The sequence below is a fragment of the Elephas maximus genome, chromosome 13, assembly GCF_024166365.1.
Source record: "Elephas maximus indicus isolate mEleMax1 chromosome 13, mEleMax1 primary haplotype, whole genome shotgun sequence".
Classification (NCBI taxonomy): Eukaryota; Metazoa; Chordata; class Mammalia; order Proboscidea; family Elephantidae; genus Elephas; species Elephas maximus.
Window position 1 is genome coordinate 57,670,632 of NC_064831.1, and position 14,573 is coordinate 57,685,204.

General features: G+C 39.1%; 1 protein-coding gene across 5 annotated transcripts in view; it reads left to right on the forward strand.

Annotated features, from left to right (window-relative positions):
* MAP2K5 (mitogen-activated protein kinase kinase 5) overlaps positions 1–14,573 on the forward strand; it is a 287,381-nt gene that overhangs the window by 31,870 nt on the left and 240,938 nt on the right. The window lies entirely within an intron of this gene.

A 14,573-nucleotide genomic window follows, 5' to 3' on the forward strand; every position in this document is an offset into this window, starting at 1 on the left:
GTGAGGATGCTATGGTTAGAAAGCTTGTCCAAGGTCTTAGAGCTAGTATAAATGTGAACATGGAATTTAAGTTCAGCTCCTCCTTAAAAATGCTTATTCACAGTTTTACAGTGTTTCTCCCCCATCTGCTTGTGGCGAATTATTATTAAAATCCGAGTGATTCGTGTTTATGTAGTACCTTAGTTGAGATACTTGTAACATCTCCTCCTTGCAACTTAAGCTTATTTTCTTAAATTCAGTGTTTATCTATTTTTTGTTGTAGGAAAATATTAAAGTTATATAATTGTCTTTATAATTAATAGCTCCTAAGGCTTCTTGGTAGCTACTTTTAGCCTAGAAAGAGATCGTCTAGCTCATTGATTCTTAGATATTGGGATTTTGTAAACTAATCGATTTTTCATTTTTATATTGGGGGACAGACATAGGCATGGTAACTTTTAATTTTGCTGAATAAACACATTAGTAAAATAAATGAACTAATAAAAATTACTATTACCATCATTTTATTTAAAAAGACAAAATAGTAAGGAGTCATTTAAAGATTCAAACAATGGGCAGGACGTAATGTTGAAAGTAAAGTTGACCATTTTTTTTTTAAGTGAGTAAATTTAGTTTTATGTAAGTCTCACTACATTATTATTTTTTCCTAATTTGCTGTGAATGGTGAAACCTTTTTTATGAATTAGGACTGGTCCATGGATTATGGTTTGGCTACTGCTGATCCAGGTCCAGGTTTTCTCATTAATTCACTCAACAAATATTTATAGGTGGGAAACTGAGGTCTCCAAAGAGTTTTAACTTAAGGTAGAGTTCTACTCTTGTAATTGTTTGGGCTAAATATTTCAAGATGAACATGAAAGCAATAACGTGTTAAGTCATTGATGACTTAAATGGGATTTTTTTTTCCTCCGGTCTGTTGCAGTAGTCCCTACCTCATGTACCCTTGTTTATGTAGAGTCAGGCTCTGAATAAACATTTTACGTCTCTTGCTTCTTATTGTTGAAATTCCATTGAGTTCTAATTTTCCTGTAAAGAATCATTTGAAGGTAATCTCACGATAGATTTTGGTTGATAATCCTGACGATTACCAGTCTGTTATTAAAAAGTTGCATTGGTCTTTATTATGTAGGTTCATTTTGGCTCTGGAAAACTTTGTCTCAGGACTTGGTGTGGTGACATAGATATTTCCTAAAAAAATCAGCTTAGTTTTTCATGTGGAATTTAATGAATTTGTGATTGCCTTAGAATTTCTTTAAAAGCAATATGGGAGAAAGCAAAACTGGAGACACTTTTACTATAATTGGTTTTCCCATTCTTCCTCATTGATTATAAATATTAAGTGAACAAACGGCCTAAATCTCTGCAGGAGAATTAAAAAAAAATTGCAGCATTTGAGTTGAAACTTGCAGAATTACCTTTTTTTCCCCTCTTGGATACAACCATTTTCTGGCCTTGGGCCAACACAAGCCTAAGTTTTATCAGTAATTTAAATAGATTTTTGTATTAGACCTGAAAATGTTGCCTTTTTAATTGAAAACTTATCAATTATTTAAATCGCTAGCAGCCTTAGGCTGTTAATTTTATGTGTGCCATAATAATGGCATACAGTGGTTTTTGATACATGTGACACACAGAATATTGTATTGTAGTAAGGATTTGGCATGGCAATATGTTGTTGTGTGCTGTTAAATGATAACCACCGTATTAAACCAAAGTCTGTTGTCACACATTAGTAGCATTTTATGTAAGTTTAGAAGTTGTATTCTTTTCTTCATTAGATATGTTTTTAAGAGATAATGAGAAGAAAACAAAGCTATAATAAATTGTCTTTTAAGAAAATGTAAAGTAATTTGGTCTCCAAGGAGATATTTAATGTATTGAAAGAATTCAGCAGCCAAGTGTTATTACAGCACCACTGTGATAGTTCTCTGCGTTTTGTTATGAGTTTGTGTTAATCAACAATCTGTTTTTATAGCGTAGTTTCTTGTAAGTTATGTTGTTAGAATATTCCACTTCTGGGATCATGGCTTTTCCTCTGACACTATTGTATCTTTTTAATTCCTCCATAAAGTATTTTTTTAATTAGAATGTGAAATGCTTTATTAGGAAAAAAATATATATACACAACCTACATATTCTGAAAACTACCTGATCATTGCTAATTATTTAAAAAAAAAAAATTAATTATTTAAAGGATCCTGCTAAATACTCCCATAATGTAGCTTAAAATTTTGGGGGGGGATTTCATTTTTTTCCCCTCTCGTTTTCTAGAAAGCTCTAAAATAGTATGCTGTGCTGTTTTTCTCCTTACATCTTTATGTATTTGTTGTCTGGTAGCGCCGGCTTCGTTTCCTTAGAGCATCAGCTGACAAGACTGGCCCTTGCTTATTGGTTCATCAGAAGCTTTATCTATCATTGAGGCCTAGTTCTAGGAAGGGGCTATTTTAATGTTAACCTCCGCTTTCAGATGACCTTTCATTAAGAAACTCAGCAGTACATCTTGCTTTTGTAAATGGATTCATATTTGTTTCTGCCAAATCCTTATGTCTAGTAAAGGATTTATTGTACCTAGTTCTCTCAGTACTGAGAGGCTTGTGTGAGTAGAGTGCAGTATTAAAAAGAATAATTTTCTTCATTTTGCTCATTCTCTCTGTTAATACCATTTCCCACATTGCCAGAATAGTATGGAATCCGTTCTACTGTAATGTCTCCCCTTATGGCAGAGGCCTTGTGTTTTAGAGGCATGTAAGTATTCCCTTTGGTATACTTGACCATAGTGTACCTTGTTAGATGCTGGGTGCCGTGAGGGAAAATACTTCTTGACCTCTGGAGCACCTTGTAAATTGGGATATGATTAGCTTCATCCTAGTATGTGTAACTTGGAGATTGCCTCTAAAATCATGCAATTACTCAAGTAGAATTGGAGAGGACCCTTAGAGGTCATCTTGTCCAGCTCTTTCATTTTACAGGTAAGGAAGTTGTGGTCTCCTGGGATCAGATTCAGTCAGAGATGACATGGCTCATTAATGGGAAGGCCTGGATATGGACCCAAGTGTCCTGACTCCCAGTCGCTGTACTCCTCGTGGTTTAAGTGACGTTATTGTTTTATTGCTATTTAAGTGCCGCTATTGAGGTTCTGCTGAGGAGGCTTTGCAAATGTTATTTTTTTCTGATAGTAAAAAACAATGCTTGTTAATAGAATATCAGTCTTCCTGAGTTTGGCCCAACCCCTAAAACTCATTGCCGTTGAGTTGATTTCAACTTATAGCGACCCTATATGACAGAGTAGAACTACCCCATAGCGTTTTCAAGGCTTTAATTTTTACAGAAACAGACAACCGTGTCTTTCTCCTGTGGAGTGGCTGGTAGGTTCAAACTGTGGACCTTTCATTTAGCAGCCATGCACTTAACCACTGCACCACCAGGGCTCCTTGAATTTGAATAGGAATGTGAAAAATACTCTGTGGACTTTGAAGTTTTAAACTTTTTGTTCTTACCTACACGGCTGTTTTGCCACAAAATTTGTTGCCCATTTAGAAGATGAATGTTTAACAGTCTTGGGGCTTTCGCTATTAAGACAATTTTCTTTAAGGAACAAAGAAGTTGGAAGCTCATTTTCTACTTGGTGCTTTTAAATATACCCCATATTAAGTAGGTCTTACTTTGTTTTACTTTGCAAGTGAGAAAATTGCTGAGCCTTCAGTGAATGGTTAGTTCCCTAATTCAATGCAATTCATATGAACGGCTGATAATATAAAAAATATATTCTTCCAACAAGGTGGAAAACAAAAGAATGAGGATGGGAAACTGAAGGAAATTAATAAATTGTTTAGGAAATTACTCAAATAAGGACATGCTCCAAGTCGTAAGTACAATTATTTTGTTTTGTTTTCTCATCCCAAAGGATAAAACTTTCTTTCGCAGGCAGTTTACCTTAACTCCTTTCTCTATGTTGTCTGGGACATTTGGATGACCTTGAAATGGTGATAAAAATGAGGTAGCCCCTTATTATTAGTTTAATATTTTGTTGTGCTTTCAGTGAAAGCTTACACAGCAAGTTAGGTTCTCATTTAATGGTTTCTATACAAATTGTTCATTGACATTGCTTATATTTTTCACAATGTGTCAACATTCTCATTATTTCAGTTCTAATTGTTCCATTTCCAGTAATTTAGTTTCCCTGCCTCTTTTACCTTCTCATCTTTGCTTTAGAATAAATGTTGACTGTTTGTTGTAATATAGATGATTTTTTAAAGGAACATAGTATGTATGGGTGATATTATTTTTTGAGCCAGTCTGTTATTTAGCTGAAAGGTGACCTGTGGGAGTAGTTTCAGTTCCAAGTTTAAAGGGTATCTCAGGGTGATAGTCTTGGGAGTCCTCTAGTCTCAGTCAGTCCAGTAAGTCTGGACTTTTCAAGAATTTGAGTTCTGTTCTACATTTTTCTTCCATTCTATCAGAATCCATCTATTGTGGTCCTGACCAGAATGGTCAGTAGTGGTAGCGGGGCACCATCTAGTTCTTCTCTTCTCAGGGTAGATGAGGCCATGGTTCATGTAGGCTATTAGTCCTTAAACGAATAATTTCTTTTATAAGGATCGGCACAAAGCTGGTTCCTGTGAGGCAGAAGTTAAAGATGTCCCAAATGTCTAACTTTTCCAAGCTGCTGTACCACTCTCTCATCTCTGACATCGGCTATTCCCTCTCGCCTCAGTACTCTCCCTTCTGTCTTTGGGTTCCCTAATTCCCTGCAACATATCACAGAGCTCACAAACCATATAAAGGAAGTGGCTCATGAAGTTGTGGAGTCTGGTAAGTCCCAAATTCATGAGTCAGGCATGAACTTTTCCCTGGCCCTCAGTCTCTGCCCAAAGGCACTCAGCTTTCTTGCCCCGTGGGCCAGGAAGCCCACTGTACCGTCTCCAGTGGCTCTCTGCTGCGGGTCTTTCCTTTGGTGGTAGTGGGCTCTCCCTGTCTGCTCTGGAATTGGCTCTCTTTTAAGGCAAAACTGACCAATCCCTTTGGTAGGCCACAATTACCCTATCACAGTCACCTGGCTTGGAGTTAAAAGACCATGGCTAGAAAGGCCACACACAAAAGTAATTAATCCACTGCAGTCCTGTAGACTAGTTTCTTCTCTGAGTCTTTGGTTTCCTTCTTTCTCTTTTGTTCCAGACAAGTAGAAACAAATAGTTGTATATTAGATGGCCATTTGCAAGCTTTTAAGACCCCAGACACTACTCACCAAATGAGAATGTAGAACATAGACTTTATAAACTGTAGTACACCAGTTGACCAAGTTGTCCCACAAGACTGGTCCAGTAGCCCCTGATTTAGCTTCTGTTGTGAAATATCTTGGGGCATGTTTGGTATCAAGGAGCAGAAACATGTTCAAAATACTGTCAGAACAAGGATTTTATTATATGGCTCATGAAGACACAGGAGAAGATGCATACAAGAAGACTTCGGCCAGGTTGGCACCAGGGCACTCTGGGGTACTCCAGAACAGCAACCTTGAGCCACAGATATTTTGTCAATCATGTGGCTCTGTCGCCACTTCAGCTCCCTCCCTGGGGAGGGCTGAGCAGAGCCTATGGGTTGGCTCCTCTGGGATCCTGTGTCACATCGCTGGTACCCTTTGGGGCTGTGACTAGGCTCTTGCCTCCCAAGGGCACAAGGGCTGAGAGGAAATGATTGGCATCTAGCTGTAGGATTGCTGTGGGGCATAAGCAAGTTGTTGGCTCTTGTTGGCCTTTGTGCTTTTATGGGCCAGTTTTTCTAGAAACCAAACAAAAAAAACCAAACCCAGTGCCGTCAAGTAAATTCTGACTCATAGCGACCCTATAGGACAGAGTAGAACTGCCCCATAGAGTTTCCAAGGAGTGCCTGGTGGATTTGAACTGCCGACCCTTTGGTTAGCAGCCGTAGCACTTAACCACTACGCACCAGGGTTTCCACAAGAGGAGTATTTTCTACGTATTTCTGAAAGATGGTTGTAAGTTTGCTGCAATCCTGTAAAATTAGAGGAATTCGGTAAATTATCAACATAGGAAATATAATGTTTCCAAAAAGGTATAAACTGAGGTAATTGAAAAACTCAGAACAAGTTGTTTATCTATATGTTATATCTTTGACTCATTTCCCACTGCCTTTATTTATTTATTAATAGCAGTTGAACAGTAGCACTATTTGAACTGGCTAACTAAACCAGTCTATTTATAATGGAATGTCCCATTTGGCCTACTGTCTCTGTGGCCCGATGGTCCTGTTTTATTTAAGTGGCAGGTCCCCTGAAGCTACTGTTTAAAATTCTCCTACTTTAGAAGTCGAGCAGAATTGCTGCAGCCTGGAAATCAGGTGAAAGGTCAGTGTAGACATTGCTCCAAGCTAACCATGGTGATGACTCTGAAGGCTTCAGCTGAGAGGGTCCTACAAGTTTTGGACCCACTGCTGAATACAAGTTTAAAATCCTTCTGCCAGTGCACATTATCCTAAACTTAGCCAAGTTGAATTTTATCTGTTATTGGCCGCCGAAGCCTCTATGTAGACCATCTGGAGCTTCATAAAGTCCTTTACGGTTTTACTGTCCAAAACAAATAGTGCTGTCATTAAACTTGGCCAACTTGCTGTCTTTTCCACTTCCAAATCATTAATAAAACACATTTACCCAATAACATTAGCCTATGAACAGGCCCAAGGGTTATTCCCTGTTCACCTTTTTGCTGGAAGACTTTTCACTGTGATTTTCTTAATCATCACCCAATCAATCCACGACCATACGTGGACTGTCGGTCTGGAATCATTTAAGGAAGAACATGTGCACATTGTAGGGACCTCATGACATGGGCAATGAGTCATTGGGGAGCGAGGGCACCTGGAGCCAGATAAGTAAATGTAGCTGTTAATTTGGCATTGAAAATAGATTGATGTCATATGTTATTTTTGACTGCTGGGAAAATTTTGTGCTTTGTGAGAGGGTGGCATCACAGAGCACAAGCCTCTCAATGCAAAGTAGAAGTAATTGAAAGAAGCTATAACTGATGACACATCTGAGCAGTGTTGTAATTGCATTTATAGCTGTTTGACAAAGTTAAGATTGTTGGGTTCTTCACCAGGAAAACTAATAAATTAACTATGGACTTCAAGTAGTAGGTTAGTTTATTGATTATTGCTGTAGTTACTGACAGGCTACATATAATGGGATACGCTTTCAGTATTGACAAAACAGGAATTTGAAAATGTTATCATTAGTAGAAAAAAAAACAGCTTGCATATTTCTTGTAAGTTGAAATACTGTACCAATTATGTTGTCTGGTAGAAGGCATGCCAAGGAGAAATTTAGGAAACCGTCCTATTGTAAATGTAAGGAAGAACAATAAATAAACCTGATCTGTCCTTTGTACATAAAACTTGCCGCTCAGTAAGGCGGAAGGTATGACCAATGAGAGTAGTTACCACCTCTGTATTAGTTCCTGCCTACCTCCTTCCCTGAATATTTGTGGAGAACCTATTATGTGTGAGACACGTTGCTAGTAGGCATTATAAGGAGGTGCTTTCTTATGTTTTCGGGGACACGGGCCTTTTGAAAATTTGAAGAAAACTATCCTTTTCCCAGAAAATTCACATACATGCAATATTTCACATGTAATTTCAGGGGCTTTAAAGGAGCTCCGCCTCCCATATAGACGCCAGGTTAATACCTCCACCATAGGAGATAATAACATGTACAAAACATGGCTCCTGCCTTGGAAAAGCTTCCAGAAGAGAAGCAATGTTTCTCACAACACCCCTGTACTTATTATTTATAGTACTGCAGTAACTGAGGGAAGGGAAGAAGGTACTGGCTTAGCCTCAGTAAACCAGTTAATTAAATTCTACCTCTACTTGGACCAAAAAATCTTAGGATCTTGTTTAATAGGATCTGTGTCATCCTTTGTTACGAACATTTGTATTCTATTGTTGCTTGGAGGTGGGAGATTCATAGCACTGTGCCCAATTTCAAGATTTATTCCAAGTAGTTTAGAAGAAGCTTTCCCATATACCAGCTCCTTTGATTTTGATCTTTCTAACACATTTATGGAGCCCTGGTGGCACAGTGGTTAAGAACTATGGCTGCTAACCAAAAAGGGCAGGAGTTCTAATCCACCAGCTGCTCCTTGGAAACCCTGTGGGGCAGTTTCACCCTGTCCTATAGGGTCACTATGAGCCCGGAATTGACTCGACAGCAATGGGTTTTTTTGGTTTTAACACCTTTCTAAGGTGAGCAAGGCAGACATTTTCCCCACTCTTACATCTAAGGATACCGAGGCTTGAACAAAATTGCCTGCTTTTCTCAAGGTCACACAGCTAGTAAACATAGAGCTGGGCCTGAGGTCACTCACTTACTGATTTGCTCACTCATTCACACAGTCTTTCATACAGCGAGTCTTTATTGCATAGCAGTTGTTTGGCCAAGTACTGTGCTAAGTGTTGAGGGTGCCGCGAATATACAGTTCATGCCCTCATGGAGCACATATTCTAGTCAATGAGACTGACAGAGAAGGAATCAGTTCAATATCACTAGGCAGAGTGATAAGTGCTGTAATATGCGTAAGCATCAGATGTTCTGTGAGCGCCAAGTGGGAGCACCTGATCTAGCCTTGTGGATACTGGGAAGGTTTCCTAAAGGGGATGGTGTCTAGGTGGAGTTAGCTAGGACAAGGGAACTGCGAAGGGTGTTTTGGGCAGAGAAAACAGCATGCTTAAAGGCTCAGAGATGACAGAAGGTTTGGTGCGTTTGCGAGGAGCTTGTCGTGGTTCATTCTGGTATGGGAATGAGACAAGGCTGAGAAAGAAGGAAGGGCAAAATCATGGAGGGCCTTAGCTTGAGGGAGAGCGACATGGTCACATTTCATATCTCTGGCTGCAGTCTGGAGGGTGACTTAGAGGAAAAAGACCTCAAGCTGTCCAGGTGAAAGATGATGGTGGCCTGAAGCAAGGTGGTAGCCAACACAGACTTGAGAAGTGGGGAGGATGTAGAGTTGATAAGACCTGGTGATTGACTGAATGTGGGAAAAAAGGGAAAGAGATGGTCGGAATTAATCCCAGATACCCAATTTGGGAACTGAGGTCATGGTAATGTTATTCACTCAGATAGTGAACCCAGGTGGCGGAAGACAGATTTAGGGCACGAGGGAGGAGTGGGAGGAGTAGGGAATTCAGTTGTTGGACCTGTTGAATTTAAGGAGCCTCCATACAGTTGGTTGAGTATGTTCTGAATCTTAGGAGAGAAATCTTGGCTGGAAATACAGATTTGTGATTCATCAGCTCCTAATGAGTCGTAATAACTGCTCTGGCAATGGAAACCTTTGAAGTGGCTGAAGTAACTCAAGGAGAGGATAAAATGAGAAGAGAAGGTTGATGAAAAACCATGGGGAACTCCAGCATTTAAAGGAGAGATGGGGAAAGAGTCACTTACAGGACACTGAGTGACATGGTCAGAGAGGTAGGATGAAAACAAGGGTCACTGAAGGAAGAAGGACAGGGCACCAGTCAGCTCAGGTCTCTTCGCACTGTCCCATGCTGCATCATGCTTCCCAAGCTCTTTTTTTCTTTTTTTTTTTAGTTGTACTTGAGAGGAAGGTTTACAGAACAAACTAGCTTCTCATTAAACAGTTAGTCCACATATTGTTTGATGACATTGGTTAACAACCCCATGACATGTCAACACTCTCCCTTCTCGACCTTGAGTTCCCTATTACCAGCTTTCCTGTCTCTCGTGCCTTCTAGTCCTTGCCCCTGGGCTGGTGTGCCCCTTTAGTCTCGTTTTGTTTTATGGGCCTGTCTGATCTTTGGCTGAAGGGTGAACCTCAGGAGTGACTTCATAACTGAGCTAAAAGTGTGCCCAGGGGCCATACTCTTGGGGTTTCTCCAGTCTCTATCAGGCCAGTAAATCTGTTTTTTTGTGTGTGTGTGTGTGAGTTAGAATTCTGTTCTACATTTTTCTATAGCTCTGTCTGGGACCCTCCAAAGCTCTTGACAGATTAGGTGTCTTGGCCCAAACCACACGGGTTACAGTGAAGAAGCCAGAGCTCTCTACCATCTCAGCAGCCCACCCCGTAGCCCAGTTTAATCAGTTCAGTGTTTTGTGTGAAAGATGAGAGAACTTACCTTTTAACTCAAATAGTAAAATATTTTATGTTCTGAATTTGTGGACTAGAATGAAAGAACTCTTTTTCTTTGTCCACTCATAAGCAGTTTGCTTCGTCTGTGAAGTAGCAGTGATGATGCTCCCAGAATAGAGTTGTCAGAAATTAAATGAAGAAATGTAAATGCGTAGAACTGAGACTGGCACATAGTAGGTATTCAGTAAATGTTGATGATTTCTCTTTCTCTCTGTATCTCTCTTTTAAAGAGAACTTATGCCTTATAAAATTAAACTCTTCTGATTTGGAACTCAAGTTTTTTATATGGCAGATTCCCACGAAGAAAAAAATGTAATTATTGACTGAATTGTGCTGTTAGCATTAGAATTAGGTTCATAACAAATATGAAGGTTGTTTGATAAATTTGCAAACAAAACAAAGCCAAAAATTATACTTGCTATCCCCTTGTTGAATCTGGCCCTCTGTTTCAAATTAATTAGATTTTTGGATAACTGTGCTAAATTTTGTCACATCCTCATTAAAATTGTTTAAGGATCTTGCAGAACATCTCAGTGGGCCTCAAACTAATCTGAGAATGGTGCTGGAGATTCCATTGGCAATCGCAAAACTGACTCATCTTTTCCTCGTTTAGCTTATCGATCATTGCTGCAGTCACCGCGTGTAACGGATGACGCAAGGGGTGCCGGCCGGAAACACGCTTTATAACTACTGCTGGGGCATTCGGTTTGAGTGCAATATTTTGTACTTTTTTATACATAATTATTTTTTTATTTGTAAATGCTGGAACTCTTCTACAAAGAAGAAAGTGCTGTGGTTAGCATTGTTTCAATGTTAGGAGGTTTAAAAAAAATGCTTAACTATTAATGATTGGTTGCAATTTGTAAAGTACCTTTACTAATTCTGTTGCTGCACTTTGATTTTGGGCCTCACATATTTCTCATACTTGAGCCTGTATAATAGTCAGGGCGGATATTTTTACTCTCATTCAGAGGAAACTGAGATTTAATAAGGTTAAATGACTTCCTAAAGATTACACGAGTTAATAAGTGACAGAATCAGGATTTAACCCTATTTCAACCAATAAATATCTGTGGAACACCTCCTATGTGCTGGGCTTTACTAGGGGTAATAGAAGCCAGGACAGGATTATAGAGATTAGGGTAAGGAAGTTATTAGGATAACTGTAAATTTGACCTCATTAATGCTTTAATGATCACTTTGTTACTTTTCTTTCTGAGCAATGTCAAGTATCTTGGTGCACAGGTTTAAGGTGGGTTTTTTAAATTTGTTTCTTTGCTTTTTCGTTTTGTTTTTGTCTGGTAGCAGTCTTTGTCATCACTGTTTATTTTATCACTATTTACAACAAAATTGGAGACATCCCTTTAATGGAGGAATATTAAAAATACTCTAAGACACCGTTCAAGGTACAACAATTGGTTTCTATTCTCCTGGAGCAACAGAGGGAGGAGAGTCAGAAAGAGAAGGAGGAAATGGAATGTGTGGCCAATTGCCTCCATGAACAACTGCCTCCTTTGCCATGAGACCAGAAGAACTGGTGGTGCCTTGCTACCATTACTGAACGTTTTGATCAAAGATTCGATAGCAGAATCCTGATCAAAAGGGGGGAAATATGGAACAAAATTTAAAATTCTCATGGAACCCAGTCTTACTGGACTCATGGAGGCTGGATGGACCCCTGAAACTATTACCCTGAGATAATCTTTAAACCTTAAACCAAAAATATCCCCTGAAGTCTTCATACAACCAAACAGTAGTTTAGCTTAACTAGTAAAGAATGTCTTACTTGAACATCTTGCTCTTTAAAGAGATATCTAGATGGGATCAAATTGACAACAGCAATTTGAAAGATTAGATAGGAACCCTAGGGGCAGTGAGTTTTAATAGGGGAGGAACAATTCGGAAAAGAGGGTGAGAATGGTTGCACAACTTGAAGAATGTAATCAGTGTCACTGAATTGTACATGCAGAGACTGTTGAATTGGTGTGTGTTCTGTTATGTATATTTTCAGCAACAACAACAAAAAATAAGTTATTATATATATGTATATACAGAGAGAGAGAGAGACGATCAGGGTCTGAAACTAACTTTGCAGTTTATTAAGTGCTGTTTTACCTGTTTTCTCACGTGAGTCACAGTGATTCTGTGAGTAGACACCATCTTCATTTCCAAATGAGTAAACTGAGGCCCAGTGAGCGATACCTCACTGAGGTTAAAAAAAAAAATGGTTAATAAAATGGGACTCATGGGTTTGAGTCCTCAGACTCCTCCAGATGCCTTCTTCATCTTACTGGGCAGCCCAGACTTTGTGGCCCATTAGGACAGCCCTGTGCCAGGGGATCTGACACATGGCCTTACCATTTATCCTTCTCCCTTAGGGCAGTACTACATAAGCAGTGGCCTGAGCTCCTACGCCTGCTACCTCGTTGAGGGCTGCCCAGCTGTAGTCAGACTTGCTCCTCAGAGGTCAGTTGTGCAGAGTAGGCCAACACTTTGGATTTAACTGCCATCCTTTGTAGCATGTCCAGGAGCTCTGGTGGCGCAGTAGTTAAAGCAAAAGGTAGATGGTTTGAACCTACCAATGGATCTGCAGGGGAAGGATGTGGCAGTCTGCTTCCGTAAAGATTTACGGCCTTGGAAATCCTGTGGGGCAGTTATCCTCTGTCCTATAGGGCACTATAAGTCGGAATTGACTCGGTGGCAGCGGGTTTGGTTATTTTGGTTATAGTTCGTTCTTGGTGATGAATTATTTGCTGTGTGGAACACAAGATTCTCAATTAATACAAACCCAGTATCTCAGCAGGAGAAGATATACCTTGGATTCAGAAGAATTGTAGAAAACAAAAAGCAAAACGTAACTACTTTGCTTTAAAGATATGGTTACGTGGCATATTTAATGTCATTACCGGGACTGTGTTAATTATAGTACAGAGATATTTATAGATTTTTAAAAAAATCCCTGCAATTATAACAAAACTGTAGTTTGCCAGTTGATTTGGCACAGATCTGAAATGAAAGGGAAACAATTTTTATTTATTTACTCATGAGGTAAATAAATAAAGTTGAAAAACAGGTCAATTTCATGCATGCAAGGTTTTATAGTAGGAAAAAAACGCATTGCACCTGTACTGACCCTTAACATTTCAGGTTATTTGTTTTCAAACTTTACCTCAAGCACCACTTTCAGACACCTCTATAATTAATTTGTTAGATAAAGCATGAGGATATTTTATTTGCTTTGGTTTCCAGGACTGTGGCGAAGTAGTAACTGAAATTACTAACCTATTGTACATAGCAGTTAATTAAAGAAAAGCATCAGCTATAGGAGAACACCACTGTTGTTGTGGTCTTGTATCAGTATAAAAAGGCAGTAATTTTTTTGACAGCCACTGATTGGAAAGTTGCTTGCAGCCTTCCAGAAGCAAGGGGGTACATGCTGTGGATCAATAACCAGCAAATTTCCCATTAAAAAGAATACCTGAGCTATGTTCCAAATAGCCACTGGCATCTTAATTTTCCATGGAAAGCTCAAACACTTGTGTGCTGAGGACAAGTCATTTTCGGACAATTTTTCCAGACTACTTGTTAACAGTTATTGCTGTCCCAAAAGGTTGACAGCCTACATGATTGATATTTCATTTACTTGTCATCACTGCTTGAGTAATGGCGAGTGCTGTATTTCTGTGGTTTTAAGGAACATAGTCTCCTGAAAGACATTTGCCTTGGTGTGTATTCTAGAAAGTATGTTACACATGTTTATGCTGTATGTATGTAAGTTTTTAGGTCCATGAAAGGAGAGGGCTGGTTTCCTCTACAGTTAGAAAGCCCTTGGAGAGCAGGACATAATTATATCATGCCATAGCTATCAGTTAGCCACCTCTACTTTGTTATTAGGACGAAGTGCCTTAAACTTGGAAACTTGTGATTCCCAAGATGATGTGAAATTTTATAGCTGGCCTTTATTTCTGAAAATAACTTGATCTTTGAATAATTTTAATGTACAGAAAAGTATTAGGAAGATATACATGTATAGATCTTCTAAAAAGAACCTTGTATAGAATGCCAACTAATAATAATTAAGGAGAAATTTCCTGCAAGTGTGGTAGTTAAACAATATGTGCATGTCTTTAATACAGAAACAGTAGGTATTAAAGGGGAGTTGTGCTCCGTGACAGCCCTTAAAACACACAGTCAGCTGTTTTCATCAGCAGCATTTTTCCACCAAGAACATCACTTTGTTGTTTGTCAGGTGTTGAAAGAAGAGAAGGCACAGGCCCCATCTTCCTGTTAGGTGGGTGTATGCTCACCAGTTAGCATATTAAGGAACTTGAGAGTCAGACTCTCCTAAAACCTGCCGAATGGTTTGTGTCATGAAGGAGCATGGAAGCCTTTTCACTTAGACATTTATTT